Below are 16,596 nucleotides of genomic sequence, written 5' to 3'. Positions count from 1 at the left end.
ACAACAGCCTATCTCCCTCCCCTTTTTATTTTTTCCCTACCCTACTCCTGGTCCTGGATATGACCTTAAACTACATCCGATGGTGAGGTCCGGCTTATGTGGAGCCACCTCTTAATTGCCATTGCTCCCAGGTCCACCCTGACCCGGAGTGGTAGTACCTGTTAGGGTCCCAACTATGGATTAAATAGAAACAGATTTTAAAAAGGAAAAGAAACAACAAAAAAGAAAAAGAAAAAGAAAACAAATATATTCTATTAAATTATTTATTTATTTTTTTAATCTTTTTTTTTTTTGCCTTGTCGGTAGGGCATGAGAACAAACCGACTTCCCCCCTGCAGAGGATAAAAATCCCTCAATGGGGCAACTAGTTAGCCGTAGGTTGCTACCCGTAATTTCTTAGGACGTGATCCTGGTGATTGAGCGAACCTAAACCAGGATACATAGAAGTTTAGGCACCGCAACACATTACTTTGACCCTTACTTTGACTAGACGGGCGGTCGGAGAGGTCCGATCCGACCAATCGGCCAGTCACACCAAGCCCCACCATATATTGCCCATTCCAAAAACTCACTACTAACACAACACATCCCCCCTCTCCCACAAATAACCCTACTCCCTAATATATGATGGAAAGCGGTGGCTGAGGGTCAATCGATTAGGTGTGAATATCGATGACGAGGCTGTAAACCCCTCAGGATTGCTACAGATCCCATAGCAATATCAAGAGAGAACAGATAATCATTATGATACCACCAAAGTCGGTTATATCATCATTGTATCCCTGTGGAGGCTGGGCGAATGGGTTTCCCCCCAGGCTCTTCCCAAATAGGACTCCGAGGTGGGTGGGGAACAAAGATGACGAAAAAGGAAAACAAAATATATGGCTTATTCCTCCCAAAAACCACCCAACCACCCAAAGAGAACCCACTCTGATGTCTCTGACATCAGTAGCTCTGAGGAAGAGACGATAAAACCAAGGAACTCAACATTCGTAGTAATAGAATCAATGGAGGAAACTCCTTTGAGCAAACTATCACCTTTTAAAATTGAAAAAAATCTTAAAACTTTAAAACCAAAGTCTATTAAAAAACAATTTAACGGCAGCCTACTAATAGAAACCCATAACGAAGAACAAACTAAAGAAATATTGAAACTAAAATTATTTGAAAACATCAAAGTCAAATGCTACAGACATTCAACCCTAAATACCTGCAAAGGAGTAGTGAAAAGCCACGAACTTGCACTTTGTCCCTTGGGCGAAATCAAGACAAACTTACAGAAACAAAATGTGTTAGATGTTCATAGAGTCCAAATCAAAAAAAAACAGTGAGAAAATCGATACCAATACATATATACTAACTTTTGATTCCCTCACCATACCCGAAGAAGTGAAAGTTGGATATATGAAAATAAATGTAGAAATTTATATTCCAAACCCCCTCCAATGCTTCAAGTGCCAGAAGTTTGGACACCATCAAGATCGATGCACACGATTACCAGTGTGTGGAAGATGTGGAGAAAGCGGCCCACACATTGACTGCAGAAAAGATTTCAAGTGTGCCAATTGCCTTGGAAATCATGGCGCTGGCTCTAGATATTGTGAAATATGGAAAAGAGAAAAAGAAGTGATCAAACTAAAACATATAAAGAATATATCGTACCCAGAGGCCAGGAAAATCATTGAAACTAAAACATATGCAGATGCAACTAAAAAAACTACTCCAATCAACAATCAAAATGGTCATATACATAACAAGAATACAGCTGACAAGAAAATTGATGTCTTAAGCAAACTAATAAAGGAAATGAAAGAACTATTAGAAGAAATGAGGAAAATGAATAGTGCAATGTCTGCAACCAATCCAAGGATAATATTAAGTAAAGACACTACTGAACCACAAAAAGAAACAAAACCACAAACCATTTCTACAAAAGCAACCGAACAACCATCAAACACATCACAAGCCAGAAAAGAATAAAAAATCCCCCCAGACAAAAAAAAAAAAAAAACAGGAAAAGAAAGATCCCGATCTATATCTCGAACAGGGACTCCGACAGAAAATAGATTTGAGGGATTGGAGACGATGGAAGTTGAACACAATTCCAAATGATGAACAAAATATTACAATGGAATATCAGAGGGATAAAAGCAAACCAAAATGAACTCACATTATTAATAACAAATATGAGTCCAGCACTTGTCTGTCTGCAGGAGACCTTTCTGAAAGAAAATAATACCATCAACATAAAACACTACACATCTTACAACTACATAAATAAAGATACGGACAGAGCTTCTGGAGGCACATCAATACTCGTGAAGAATGAAGTCCCTCAAAGATAAATAAATATAAGCACAAACTTGCAAGCAATTGCAGTTTCAGTGACTCTACATAGAACTATAACACTTTGCTCAATCTACATCCCTCCAAAAGATACAATCAACGAAACTGAGATAACTCAATTAATAAAACAACTCCCTAAACCCTTTTTTCTACTAGGAGATCTTAACAGTCACAATGTAATATGGGGAAGTAAAGAAACAAATAAAAAAGGAAAAGAAATAGAAAACATAATAAATAAAAATAATCTATGCCTCCTTAATAATCAAAACTACACCTATATGTACCCAGCAACAGGTACTTTCACCGCCATTGACCTTACCTTATGTGATCCTTCCATATATATGGACTATGATTGGAAAGTACACAATGACACCTGTGGGAGTGATCATTTCCCAATCATCCTGGAAAGTCTAAGTACTAGTACTGAACAAAAAACACCCAAATGGAACCTACATAAAGCGGATTGGGAAAACTTCCAGGAACAGTGCAAAAACCAATCAATTATTGAAAAGAAAGATGAAGATGACCATTTGAATTACTTCATTAAAACACTCACAAACATAGCAAATAATACCATACCGAAAACAACCAAAACCAACAATCACAACAAACCTTGGTTCACAAAAGAATGCAGAAAAGCCATCAGAGCTCGACGAGCTGCCTTGAGAAAATTCGAAAAGTACCCAACAAGCGAAAATCTGGATTTCTTCAAAAACAACAGAGCAAAAGCCAGACGAATCATAAAGGAATCCAAAAGAACAACATGGAGAAATTATATATCCAAAATTAATGTGAATACCAAGGCAAAAACAGTTTGGAACATGATGAGGAAAATAGAAGGAAAGTGTAGTAGTACACCAATATCCCACATCTCTAAAGGCAACAAAATATACACCGATCAAAAAGACATTTCCAATAACCTGGCAGATAATTTATAAAATTTCATCATGTGACAGACAAACAGAGAAATTCAAAAAGATTAGAGAAAAGGAAGAGAAGAAGAAAATTCTATATAAATCACAAAATACCGAAAAATACAACCAACCTCTTACCTTGCCTGAATTAAAAGAATCGCTAACCAAATCCCATGACGCAGCTACAGGACCCGATGAAATTCCATATGAAATCCTCAAAAAACTTCCAGAAACCTCAATGAAATACCTACTTGAAATTTTCAATATTATATGGTCCAGTGGAAACATACCTGAGACCTGGAAAGACGCCACAATAATACCAATCCCCAAATCTGAAAACTCAAACATCCAATTCCAATCAAGTAACGTCTCAGATCCATTGAATTTCAGGCCAATAGCTCTAACAAGCTGCATTTGTAAGACCATGGAAAGGATTATAAACAAAAGACTAATCTGGTTCCTGGAAACAGAGAATCTTATTACAGAATTTCAAATAGGATTCAGGAAAAACCGAAGTTCAATAGACCACATAGTCAGACTTGAAACCTTCATCAGAGAAGCCTTTGTAAGGAAGGAACATTTAACAGCAGTGTTTTTTGACATGGAAAAAGCCTACGATACTATGTGGAAGTACGGTGCTACAAGGGATCTGAAGGTGCTTGGACTAAAAGGCAGAATGCCAATTTTTATTGAATATTTTTTTAAAAATAGACGGTTCAGAATAAAGGTTGGCACAGCTCTCTCAGACTTGAAGGAACAAGAGAATGGAGTACCTCAAGGGAGTATACTGTCAGCGACCCTGTTCAGTATCCGAATTAACAACATTGTAACCCTGGGGTAGATTGCTCCCTATATGTGGATGACTTCCTAATATGCTGTAGATCTAGATATATATCTATAATAGAAAGGAAGCTTCAATTGTGCTTAAACAAAGTAATGAGATGGACGGAAGAGAATGGATTTAGATTCTCCAAAAGAAAAACGAAATGCATGCATTTCTGCAAACTAAAGAACATGCATAATGATCCTGTCCTAACCATGGAAGGAACGCCCATACCTATTACTGACCAGTACAAATTCTTAGGGATTTTATTTGACAAAAAGTTAACATTCATCCCACACATAAACTATCTGAAAAAAAAAATATAACAAAGCTGTAAATCTTTTGAGAGTGGTAGCACATACCGATTGGGGTGCAGACAGGGAAACACTCCTTAAACTTTACAGAGCACTAGTCCGCTCAAAGCTAGACTACAGTTGTTTCATATATGGATCAACCGGAACATCATATATAAAAAGCCTAGACCCTATTCACCATACTGGCCTAAGATTGGCCCTAGGAGCATACAGAACCTCCCCTGTGAACAGTCTATACACGGAAGCACATGAACCCCCACTAGATCTAAAGCGAGAAAAGTTAGCCCTTCAATATTTACTCAAACTGAAGTCTTGCCCAAACAACCCTGCATACCAATGTACCTTCTATCCTAAATATGAAGAACTCTTCAACACGAGAGGAAAAGCTATCAAAACTTTCGGACTCCGAATGAAGGAAAGCATTGAAGAATCGAAAATTCCAATCTCCAGCATTCACAACTTCATACTGCCTAAAACACCCCCATGGACCATGAAACAAGTAGAAATAAAACTGAACCTAAACAAAAAGTCCAAATCTACCACAAATCCTATTGAATACCACGACGAACTTCAACATTTAAAATTACGATATTCAGACTACACCTTTATCTACACAGACAGGTCTAAAAGCAACAATCACACTGGATGTGCAGCAATGTACCATAAAACCACAATGAAGAGAAATCTTCAAAATGAAGCATCTATATTCACTGCAGAGACTATAGCTATCGATCTAGCACTCAACATAATTTCAGAGGAAACCACCAAAAACTTCATCATTCTCACAGATTCTCTATCAGTCCTATTATTTATACAAAATCAAAAACAAGAAAACCCACTAACAACAAAATTAATAGAAAAAATCAATATCCTTTCAACTACTAAAAACATTATTCTTGTCTGGATCCCCAGCCATGTGGGGATCAAAGGCAATGACAGGGCAGATACAGCTGCAAAAAAATCTTCTCACCTTCCAACTGACAATTTTAAGATTCCACATATTGATCTTAGACCCCAGATAAAAGCATACATACAGGAAAAATGGCAACTGCGGTGGAGTCAGCAAGAGGGCAGCAAATTATACTCAATCCAACCTGAACTTAAGGAACGATGTCCGGACATCAAGAGATCACGCCGAGAAGATGTGATACTGACTCGGCTGCGCATAGGGCACACCAACTTTACTCATTCTTATATACTAAATGGAGAATCGGCGCCAGAGTGCATCCCATGCCAGGAGACACTCACAGTAAAACATATCCTAGTTGGGTGTGATGACCTCGCCCCAACTAGAAAATTATATTATACAGAAAGCAATATGGAGGACCTTTTTGAAAAGGTCAACTCAACAAATATTCTAGCATACCTAAGGAAAGTAAATTTATATGATAAAATTTAAGGAAATTTAAAGTCACCCAAATATACACATCCATGTATAAATACAACATTTAATTTCTTAGTTCAATTTTATAAAAAAAAGGGAGGAAAGGCTGAAAAAGTCCCCCCCCCCCCAATAAAAAAAATAGTTAAAAAAAAAAAAAGGACTCTGGCATTAAATGACCACATAGGTTGATATGCCGTAAAACCAATCAATCAATCAATCAAAAACATAATTTACTCTCCAAACCTAAATTGATTGATTGAACATCGTGATAAAAACTAATAATGGAAATTAATTATTTAAAAAGACGGCTTTATATTTGCTTAATCTTTTGAATTAATTAAACTGACTAAACTTCAGTGCCTATCACAATAATTATTTTAATTTAATACTTTCTTTTTCTTGAATTAAAACATTTTAAAAGAGCGACTGGATGGTGGCTCTGGCCATCCAAATTGGGGTGATCCATCCGATTATCTTCAAATTATTTCCCTTTCACACAATATTGTCAATACTTGCACTCATACTTTGGATATACAATTAAGGAGTTGGCCCTTCGATGATGCCTCCATGCAGACTAAATGGATGCGTCTTAACCATGAATTTGTTCTTTTTGAACAACGATTGGATATTTTGTCTGTTTTTATAAAAAAATGTCGATTCGACCGTTTATATTTTCGCCTTTGTGATTAAAAAAAAAACCCTGTTTGTATGCAGTCCGTGGGATTCCATGTAGACAAAAAGAATAAAGAAATAAGAAAAAACGGTCGCCTTTTCTCTTTATTTGCCTATAATGTTGTCACATAATGTTGTCACATAATGTTGTCACATAATGTTGTCACATCACATGCAAATGAGATGCTTTTGGTTGGATATTTTCAGAGACAATGTGGAGTTTGGATTTGAGCGTTGACTAGCAAGTGTTGTCAGCAGTGTGTTCTAAAAACGAGTTTTAACAGTAGAATGTCAAGATTTGGAGTTGAGTTTTTGATAGCAAAGCATTGAGATTTAAAGTTGAGTCTTGACAGCAGGACGTCAAGATTTAGAGGAGTGTATTTTTGGCAACAGTGTGTCGAATCGAACATTTTAAACACCAGTTTTCTCATTTAATGCTCAAGTATTGGCGTGGTATCAGGCCGGACCCAGAGACATTATTTTTCACAACTTTTTAGTTTATTTATTCTCATTCTTTTTGCTATTTAAGACTTTCTTTGGAAGAGCCATTTTTTTTTTACTGGATGTAGAAAAACCAACCAGTCTAGTTTATTTTATTAGATGTTTCTTTCTTAATATTCAGCCGCTGACCCGTTTCCATTCTAACGAAATCAGTCTCATCATTCAGCATTCGTTCCCCCTTCTCTCGTCGTCCTCCACCACAACCACAACAACCATCACCACCATAACCACAACAACAACAACCTACACAGCAACAACACACACCACCACAATATCAATAACAAGAAATAAGTCTCTGGGTAAAGATTTTTCTGTGTTTCCTTTAGGTGAACCGAAATTCATTTTATGCATCTTGCTAAAATCACCACACAAAAAAGGACAAAGAAAAAATATATAAACTGTAAAATCTCTTTTTAACATAAATAAAAAATGAGTAAAACAAATTTGAATTTCAAAAAATAAATTCTGTTAATATTATTATCTTATGTAACACATTGGTATAACATACAGCCAGTTCAAATGTGGTTTACAATAAAGACTTTTCTCTGAGATTTTTAGTACTTCAATAAAATTGCAAGTATCGATAGATGATTGTCTAATCGAAAAAAAAAAAAAAACTTGGACTGGATTCTCAGCGACATTCTCCACTCTAACCACAATCAGTCCGGTTCTCAAGAACTCAACGGCTCGACTCTCTCAAACATCTTAATTCCCGACCTTATATTATCTCATTTATGCAAATTAATGCGCGATCGAACCTGATGATTTGTCGCCTCCTCGTGTCCCATCGCTCGGGTTTCGAGTTCGCACATGCAGCCCACCTTCGTGACTGCAGTCACACTACAATATGCACTACAGATTGATAGAATTATTTGGAAGTATATATATATATATATATATATACTCCCCCATTTTTTCCTCCTTTTATTCTCTTCGCCCCATTAACTTTAGTTTAAACATTGACTTTATTTAAACGTTTTAATCATGAATTTTCATCTCCTTTTCATGATTGCATTATATATATATATATATATATATATATGTGGTTGGCATCTGTCAGTTTAGAAGACTATGAGGGTTGCACCTGTAGAAGCCGTGATTGAACACCGTCTTCTGTGGCTGAATAAGTCCATCTTTTATATTTTTGTCAGTTGCAAACATCGCAGGTGAATGGTCAGTGCATTGTGTTGATGTTCTATTGGATTTTGTTGATAGCTTTCCTGAATAGTCTTTTGGTCTCTGTCTGTTCTGCGATGGACTTTTCCCTAGTGATCAGGCCTTTGGTTACCATTTGTCTCTAGATGTTGTGGACTTTAGCTTTGAGCTCCCAGCTGGTAGGTCAATATCACAGGCTTTCATGTTGTGTTTGCATATGTTGACATAGAGGGAAGGACAACCAATTTGTCTTTTGCCAGTAATAAGTTCACCATAGAAAATGTCTTTTAGGATTCGCCTATTGTCCATATGGTGCACATGGCCTATCCAGCATAGGCGTCTTAGGAGAAGGGGAGTGAATGGAAGGGATACCAGCTTTTACAAGTATAGCACCTGAAATATTGGAATTAATGGACTACATCTAAGCACTGTCCATTTATAGTGATGATTGGAGATGATGGGCTTCCTTGGCTCATGATCTTCATGGGGAGGCTGAATCCTTTGCAAGCATTGGAAAACCTATCCATGAGTTTTGAAGTCCTTCTTCAGTGTGAGATGCTACCACTCCATCAGCAAATAGTAGTTCCCTGATGGTAACTTGTTTGACTCTGATCTTGGCCAGTCTGGAGCGAAGGTAAACCCTGTCTTCTGACAAATTATATGCATGTCTCAGGAGAAGAGCAAAGAAAATGCCAAGTGGCATAGGGATAAACATCCTTGTTTGATGCCACTTTTACTCCAAATTTAGCAAAGGTGTTCCTATCGAATTGCTCATCATACCTTTGTGTAATTATTCAGGAGTTTGGAGGGGTAGCCAATGAGAGACAATATCTTGAATAACCCATCTCTACTGATTAGGTCTAATGTCAGGTACAATGGCCTGTTTTGTTCCCTGCACTTCTTCTAGAGTTGGCATAGTGAGAAGATAATGTTAATGGTGGAACATTGCGATCGAAAGCTACACTGTGATTTAGGGTGTATTCTCGCAACAATAACTTGCAGTCTCACCAAAATGATGTGGGCAAACAGTTTTCCAACGATGCTCATCGAGATACCCCTATAATTATTGCAGTCGCTGTATTCCTCTTTATTCTTGTATAGGGTGACTATGTTTGCATTTCTTATATCCTTGGGAAGAGCATCTTCGTCCCAACAATGTAGCAAGAGTTGAGGAGTTTGAGGAGGACTTGCTGCTCTTGATCACTTCACCTGAGATGAAATCGGTGCTTGGTGAGAGTTTGTCCAAGGTCTTTGTTCACCTTCATCAAATGACATGGATGCATCCTGTAGAATGCTCCTCAATGTTGAATCAATACACATTGACCATCTTTACCCAAAACTTTGGCAGAGCTCTCCAAATATTTTCAGTTGATTCAGACTCCATAAACTTTTTTCTCGCAGAATGTAAAGCATTTAAATTGATTCTAACCATATCATTGATTGTTGCAGCATCTAATGCAGGAAGCTGGTTTATTAAAACTAATGGCGTATTAATATTGGATCCAAAAACAAGCTCATTTAGGCTATGTCTAGAATAATTCTGAAGAGCATTTTTAACACTTACAGCTAAAGCTTGGTTCACATTTCTCATCTTCCAATATTTTTTCCATTGCTTCAGCCAATATTAAATTATGACATTCCACAGTGCCATTACTTAATGGACTTTCAGCGGCTGTAGTGCAAGTTTCAATATTCATTTTTTCGTTCAGCTCTCTATAGCCACCATTATTGAATTCTCCCCCATTATCACTCAAGAAGTGTTTAGGGAACTTTAAAATATGCTATCCACATTAAAAATATGTTGCGAATAATTTCTTCCGGTCAATCCTACCCCAGGATGAAGAGGGGGGTGTTCCAAGCCTTAAACAAACTGAACACGAATCACAGATATCTTTAATAAGAGCTAGAAACTCTCACCAATGATACCAATTTCTCTTTTGATGCATGAGCAAACTCTGTATGTAATTTCTCAGCCTTCATTCTTTTCTCAATTCTAGAGCAATTTTTTAAAGCTTCACAATGTAACACAAAGTTTGGTGACTTTTCAGCCTACAAAAGCATATTTGTCAATGGAAGACTTTAATGTCTGGAAGTTGTCTTTTGTAATTTTGTATAAATCTGCTTATAATCTTACAGCTGTTATTTTTAAAATTTAGTACCATGCCAGCAGTTTTTATTGATTTATGACTTTGTAACAAGGGTAAATCATTTTTGACAATGTCAACCTCTATACATGCTCTGACACCTTTTATGCCTTCTGAAAATTTAACTGTTTTAATTGCTTTACCTCCTCTCCATCACCAAAACCAAATGTTCTGTTGTCTTCACTAATTGCTTATCTCGGTCATTTAAAGTACCAAAAATACGTCAAACCGAAATTCTCCATTAACAGAATCCAACACTTCTATACGTAGTGTCTCTTTTACAAGATTGGACATTTTAATATTGGAATCATTTATCAATGTCCGATTGTACCCCCATTTCCCAACGAGGTCCAGCAAGTGATGCAACTGCCCTGGTCACGAGTGGCTGCTGGAACTATGCTGTATCTTTGGCGAGGGTCCTGGCTAAGACGATTTGACTGTATAGGTTGCCACTCTCCCCACATTGCTTTTGATAGAGTGTGCAATCCGTTCAGCTCTCGTCTCCAAAGTCAGTGTCACTGGAAAGTAGAGGTCATTTTCACACAAAGGAAGAGAGAAAGACAACTTGGCTTGTATAACAAAAACAAGATCATTATTCAAGGGTAGTTACAAATTATGACCGTTTCTAACTCCAGATACAAATACTCGGGGGCTGGTAGCTTTTGTTAATAAAGTCGGAGTGATCAAGCCTAAGTCTGAGGGGCCTGTCTCTTCACAGTGTAGATTCAGTGGTTTAGAGCAAAGAGAGACCCAAGTGAAATGTGTTTTCTCTCAGAGGTCTGGGTCTCTCAGCGATCGGGTAAAGGTGTCCTCAGGGCTATTGTTGCCTCTCATTATATTCAGAACCAGGTAGCTTAGCCCCGTGCCAATTTTCACCGTCTGGAAAATATTTTTATGGTTTCCACTTAAATCCTTCAACTATCCAGCTTGTGGAAGAGGTCACTTTGATTATCTGTTAAGAACACGGATTTCTTTTTTTTTCATCATCATTATCATCGTTGTCATCATCACTGTTACATCCAACAATGAACTCGTGTCAAAAGGACTACCCAGAAAACTGACCGCTTCTCTCGACCCAACAGCAAGACTATTCAGCGTTGCCATCTAACAGGACTTGGAATTAATTAATGAGAGGTGTACATGGTCTAAATCCACAACAGTGTTAATATTTCTAAAAACCAGTACAGTCTCTAGTAAAATGTCTAATAGTACAGTCTCTGGCAAAAACCAGTACAGTCTCTGGCAAAATGTCTAAATTTAAAACAACACATTGTCCTACCTTGTCTGTCCATTGGATTTATTTTGTTTTTTTTTATGGAATTTTTGTTCCCTTTTACTTCCATTCTGATTAAAATTTACAGTTTCAATTTCTTCCTTGATAGCGAGAACTGTTTTGTATTCCAATGAAGAAATATCAAAACACTTTCTTTTTTTAAAGTATCATTCATTGCTGTGTGGGTTGTCCACATGTTCTATCCATCCATCTTGAGCCCCTGGAGAGGCACAGGCCATCTGTAGATGCTTTTGTAGCAACTGAGTTGTTTTTATAGGGTGAGGGTGCTGGCCCCACACCCAACCTTCCCAGAAGGTACATAAAATGCCTAGCCTTCCCAAATGGTCACCCATCTGGTACTGGCCAGGCTCACCGTTGCTTAACTTCGGTGATCTGGTATATTTGTCCACATGTTGTCCTCACTAATTTTTTGTTTGCTTCCAATACATTAGCTGCATTTAAAACAAAAAATGCTTGGACTCCTTCCGGCAGAGAAATTCCGTATTTACATTAATTTCTGGTACAAGAATTCGTAACACACCAAAAAGTTGTTGATGTTTATTCCAGCAGCTCTTTTGTAAGAGTAAGATTTCTTGAATGAAATATATGCCATTGTGTTTTCGTCCATTAAATATATCTCGTCCAACTTGTCTGTAATTATTTTTAATCCATCAGTTCAGTCGATATCTGTGATGTCTAAGTGTTGAATGCATTTTCTTATGTTTTGTAGCAATGAAAAAATACTACTGGGCTGTGTTTTTCTTTAGGTGAATTCGTGAAGATAGACCATATACTTATGTCTTGTTTCTATTCGATTTCTTCATTCAATTGAACAAATATAGATGGTTGTTTTGTAAATGACATCATCTTTTTTTCAATTGTGTTTCAACGTAAGTTGAATAGATATAATATTTGACATGAAAAAACTATGCTCTGCAACCAATGTTAGTTCACTTAGTACATTCCATGATGTTGGATGAACACGTTACTGATAGCCGGACGCCATATTGAATATCCACTTGAGACAACGGAAATAACTGAATGTATAGAAGAAGGTCACCAAGTTCGATAACTCTAATTTTAACCATACATTGCTTTAATTTTTCCAGTATTTGCATCTTGTTGAATAGAACTGCATAGTTTGTTCCAGTACTCGTACAGTTGTGTATTGCTGACTTCACCTTGTTGCAAGATGCTCAAAGGGGTAGTACTAGTCTTTACTTGGGTTATCTTTGTATTTTTGAAGAGCCTTTCTCTTGGACTCAATGAGAGGATTTAGTTTTTCAATTATTCTTTTGTCCACTCTTTCTTCTTCTATAAGCTGAGATTGCAGCAGAGTATGCAGCCTTCTTCAGATTTTCCCACATTTCTAGCCGAGCCGCCCGAGTGAATATAATCAACTGCAAAGTTGAATTCAAACTGTCCGACACTGTCTTGGTGTTTAGTTTCGGTTACATCGATCTTTGGTTTTCCAGCTTGTTTGGATTGGAAGAACTTCTTTGTTTGTAGTTTAACTTTGCAGTATGAGTGATCGGTGGCACAGTCACAGTCACACTGTAATGTCTTGTGACTGAAGTTTGGAAGAAATTTTCTCCTGGTGAAAATTAGATTTAGTTTTTTTTACAATTTTTGTTTAATCAATGCAGCAAAAGTTTAGATATTTTGCTAGTTGTGATTCCTAATTAAAATTATAATTCATGTATTTATTTTTCTTTCAATGAATTTCATATAAATATATCAATTTTAATTAAATATTTTATAAAAAAAGGGAAATTACAAAGTCAGTGTTGTGAAAAATGCTATAAAAATGAAGGATTTTTCAGTATTTTTCTACACGATTTTTAAAATTAAATGCTCAATTTTCTGTTCAAGATGGGAATCTAATTTTTGGTATATGTTCTTATCACATCAAATCCCAACTATCATCACCAGGGCCATGTTAATTTTCTGAAAAAAGTTGTAAATCAACCTGCCCTACCCTCCCATTACTAGGACATTAGTATGGAGAAGTTGAGTGCCAAAGTATCAATATCCACCTCTCTCATCTCAATGATATGCTCCAGAGGAATGTTGGGATCAGTACATCTGGGAATAGCTCGACTGCAGCAACTGCCAGAGACAGTCGGAAATACCACACCGACCTATATAGCGGGGCTATACTTCGAATTTTCTATAGAGGATGTTTCCCCTAGTCTTTGCTTAGCCAACAGCAAATGACAAGGCAATCGTAGCCCCTCACATGGTTTAGCTTGTCTACTAAAGAAGGAACTGAGGTATAACAGCGTGAAGCCACATGTGAGAGATTAGGAGATGGTTGAGGACCAGTGACACTTGTCGAGTCCCTGGAGGATGCAGCAGCCAAGCTACAATTGTACTACCTTTTCAAGAGACCCCTCCTAGATAGATAGATAGATAGATAGATAGAAAGTTATGAAAATATTTGGCAATTAAGCTACACAGACTCTTTCAAATTTCATTCACATAGGGAATCGTCAGGCTAAAACGCAAAAATTTATGTTACATGGTTTTTTATATACACTTGGTGTTTAGTTTTAGCAAGGTAACCAATCAGATCCATTGTTATTTCTGCTTGCAAGTTTATATTTTCTGTGTAGCTTAATTGCAATATGTTTTCATAACTTACTACTTAGCTCTATTCACGTGTTGAGCACTATTTAATCATTTGACATCGAAAGCATTTGAAATTAGGTTTCAGTTGTTGCCAAACTTGAAAAAAGATTTAATATAAAATCCTATTTGAGGAACTGTAAACCAGGTTTGTCAGTTTTAATAAGGTAAACTGGATTCAGCCATAGTTAAGAATAATAAATTAAAAAAAATGGTTATTGACTTTATCATCGCAGGGAAGAGTATCAATAGTTTTAATTATGACTCATGAGAAAGAGAGGCAGTTGATAATATGCATAGACCAATTGAAATATTTATGTCTTATCCTGATCAGCTCAGGACAAAATGCCAATTTTTTTAATGCTAAATTTCGAGGATTGGTGCAATATTTTCCTTTCTCTATTCATCCACTATTATTTATGATCTTAAATAGCTAGAGCACAGACGTTATTCACAGACTCATTTGGTCACTTCAAATCTTCCATCAACACAGGTCCTACACAATCACATTACCTCTAGAGAACAAATTCTGAAAACTACAAGTTTGATGAGTTAGAACACATTGGTGAATTTTCCTATCCCAAAGATATTGGAGTAGCAGTGGAGTAAGTCTAATAGTTGGACAGCGCTTGGTTACTGCATTTTCTAGCATTGGTAGATATGCGAAGCCTCAACCATATGCCATGCTGAACGTTCATTCAACTCTGAAGAAGATAATCCATTGCCACTGGCCTATCAAAATTGACCTCACATTCTATTAAATTCCCTTGGTAAGGAAATCCATGAAATATTGTGGTGTTGTGACTCCTTTCAGAGGCATACATGTCTACACAAGTTACACAATGGGCATGTCAGGATCAGAAACAGCTCTGAAGAAACTGATGTGTTGAGCACTTCAGGACTAGGTACCATCATTAGCTTCAAGTTAGTGGCTAGGTACCTACTGGTAGAGGAATATGTGGCAAAATTTGCTGATGAACTTTACTATGGTAGGAAAAGCATTGAGAACCTATCCTCAATTTGGCACAGAGTCTTTGTGACTAACTCTGGCCAATTCAATATTTATTGGTCAGCAAAAGCATATGTCTTAAGAACTGTTCTTGGATCGATATGAGAGAACATTTGAAGCTGTATCGCACCATATCGCTATACTTAGTTCCTGTCAACCTCCTAAGATTGTCAGGGGTCTACGGTCATTCATTGTAACTCCAAGGTTTTAAACTGTGTCATTCCTGAATGTTTCCACTTCCTTAGTCTTTTGGATGAAGTCACTGCAGAAAAAGAGTTGCAGGATGCAGTAAACTGGTATGACAACTTACGAGAAGTTTTCATTGCTGCTCCAAAATCCCTGATATCGCCAAAAACGATTCATTTACCTAATGGCCCATGACTGATTCAGTCAGAACACCATCCCACAGTCCTCATTGATAGCAAACCCTATGAAAAGCTCTACCAAGGCCAGTTCTCAACTAGTCCTAGATTGACTACATAACACCCCCCCTTCTTCATTTATGGTCACTTTTACCCTTAAAATAAAAAGCAGAAACTGAACATATACTTCTATATGGGGGCGTGGAAGATTGTAGAAAAAACAACAGCTGCGCTTTGAATTCTGAGATTGAAAATCTGAATTTTGAATGCTGACAATTATATTTTATTTTAGGTTCTTCATTTAAAAGCGACGACTATTTTCATAAAATCCGACTGAATCGCATTTTAAACTCCATCATTTCTTGCTGAAATAGCTTGTGATCAAATTAGGAAAAAATAATAATTGCCAGCATGTTAACGACCTTCTACCACATCTCACATCTTTGTGACAACCATTTTTCCCCTTGCCTTCAGTCTTTTTATGTTTTTTAAGGTTGCTAATTCATTGATATGAAAATTAATGCATAGCAAACTCTATATATGCTAGGCATTGTTTGAATTTATTCTTTGTAGGACGGTTGTTGAAACAAAAAAAAAAAAGACAAAATTTTTTAACTTGTGTGAAGATGTGATAGGCAAGGCACCAACATACAGAAACATTGTTAGAAACATTGTTCAACCGAAAAGAATCTTCAACCTCGTTTCCCAAAAGAACTTTTAGATAACAGTTTCACAGAAAATTTCATGTCTTTAGTTTTTTTATTTGCATAATTGCATTAATTCATCCTAAAAAATCTTTTGTGATTTCGAATTTTCTTTTTATTGTTGTTGTTGCAGAGCATCATCTCTTCATTTCATAGGAATCAGATGATTATTATCGACATTCGTTTTCTCTAACGTTTTTCTAGTTAGAATTCTTTCTAGAAAGACATTGATTACTTATAAGAGAAACATCCTTGAGTGAAAGTGTTTCTGTGGAACAAAATTGATTCAAATTTTAACCCTAATCCAAGTTGTCAGTTCGTCTAATTAACCATTTAGCCATTATCACTTCCCTGTTGTTGTAATTGT

General features: G+C 36.7%; 1 protein-coding gene across 2 annotated transcripts in view; it reads left to right on the top strand.

Moving 5' to 3' along the window:
- LOC145269054 (voltage-gated potassium channel subunit beta-2-like) overlaps window positions 1-16,596 on the top strand; it is a 1,304,007-nt gene that overhangs the window by 855,834 nt on the left and 431,577 nt on the right. The window lies entirely within an intron of this gene.

Source organism: Euprymna scolopes, chromosome 4 (genome assembly GCF_053919585.1).
Source record: "Euprymna scolopes isolate OS-2025 chromosome 4, ASM5391958v1, whole genome shotgun sequence".
NCBI lineage: Eukaryota > Metazoa > Mollusca > Cephalopoda > Sepiida > Sepiolidae > Euprymna > Euprymna scolopes.
The sequence above is the reverse complement of the archived record's forward strand: the minus strand, read 5'-3'. Positions and strand labels throughout refer to the sequence as shown.